The sequence below is a fragment of the Acyrthosiphon pisum genome, chromosome A1 (assembly GCF_005508785.2).
Source record: "Acyrthosiphon pisum isolate AL4f chromosome A1, pea_aphid_22Mar2018_4r6ur, whole genome shotgun sequence".
NCBI classification, from domain to species: domain Eukaryota; kingdom Metazoa; phylum Arthropoda; class Insecta; order Hemiptera; family Aphididae; genus Acyrthosiphon; species Acyrthosiphon pisum.
The window spans coordinates 36,801,985-36,803,434 of record NC_042494.1 but is presented as its reverse complement, the minus strand read 5'-3'; the positions used below and the strand labels follow the sequence as shown (position 1 = coordinate 36,803,434).

Here is a 1,450-nt window from a genome sequence, read left to right as displayed (position 1 = left end):
TATTGCTATTTAACATAATTCTATTTTACTTAGCTAGTTTTTAATGATTATTTAAAAACAAGCAAACTCCTAAAAGTCCCTAGCCCTAGTTATAAGCATATTTGAGTACTTTTTAGCGCTTACAGTTCCAACACTTGATAATAACTTATAACTGTGTTACACCTACCTCAAAAGCATTTTTATTCATAATACAAGTAGCTACCGATGTTGAAGAAAACTAATTAAGGCAATTAACAATTAAACTCTGTTTTTTGTTTTTCTACTTTTTTTAAGAAAGATCAATATATGCAGGTAGTAGGTACCTATACTTGGTAGTATTTACTATTTACTATTAGCCAATATTCTAATGAATATTCACATTATATGAAAATATAATATGAATTGGTAAATAAATAAACAGCATATTTCAATAAATTATTATATATATATTACATTAAACGATTGTTTAAAAAATAATTTAAAAAGTATGACATTGTGATTATACATGTTTACAAGAAGATATAAGAATTAACTGTGATAAAAAATAGCAATCAATAAAATATGTAAATTACATAAACACATTTTATATTCTCAATATATTTTCGTACGATTGGCGTTGAATAACTGCAGAACAGCTCCTGATAGTTTCCTAAAAATATACATTTATAATTTACGGTTGAAGATAATATATGTAATAACTAATAAGTTAACATAATATGTTTAATCAACAAAAAATTACTAAGTATAATTTGGTATATAAAATTGCAATAAAATAATAAGTAATATGAAATGGTGAATAAGTCACAATAAATCAGAAAAAATTAATGATAACAATTTTTTTTTAATTAAAAAGATTCTGAAAATAGCTACTTCCATTATTTGACAATGATTGCACCTGATGATACGCATCCATACATTACATAATATAGTGAATGGCTTATAGCATTTAGGATTCGATTTATATACCTATTTATATTTTATACTTAATAATGTTTAATGTTATACATAATTATAAATTATCATATAACTATATATTAAATATATATATAATACATAAATAATGAAAATAATTATATGTTTTTAATTATTATACTTATTTCAATGCATACTCACGGATTTGGTAAAATATTTATTCATCGACGAAGGAGAGTGATGTATGGATTGTAAGACACTGGGTAAGTGTAGGCATACGATGGGTAGGTGTACAACGGTGCGTAGTTATTAGTTGGGTAGTAAACTAAAACTTGAGAAGAAGCAACAGCGACCAAAGCCAAAGCGGCCACAATCAATAACTATAAAAAATATTTTTAATTAATAACAATTCATATAATGTGAGGGTATTTTTCTTTTTCAAGAAATCCATTATTCTACATTTATTGTTACGAGGAATGAAATATTTTATACAAAATAATTTTTACATATTATGTAGATACCTAAAAATTGTATTATAGCTACGGGAAAATAATAATAA

General features: G+C 24.0%; 1 long non-coding RNA gene across 2 annotated transcripts in view; it reads right to left on the bottom strand.

Moving 5' to 3' along the window:
- Positions 1–404: 404 nt before the first annotated feature.
- LOC100575796 overlaps positions 405–1,450 on the bottom strand; it is a 1,565-nt gene continuing 519 nt past the window's right edge. Inside the window, exons 2-3 of one of the 2 annotated variants that reach the window (XR_510885.3) lie at positions 1,093–1,271; positions 405–628 (exon numbers count right to left, since the gene is read on the bottom strand). This is a non-coding gene — a long non-coding RNA (uncharacterized LOC100575796). Of the gene's footprint in view, positions 1,272–1,450 lie in introns of both variants that reach the window. The other variant, XR_510884.3, reaches the window with a different exon arrangement.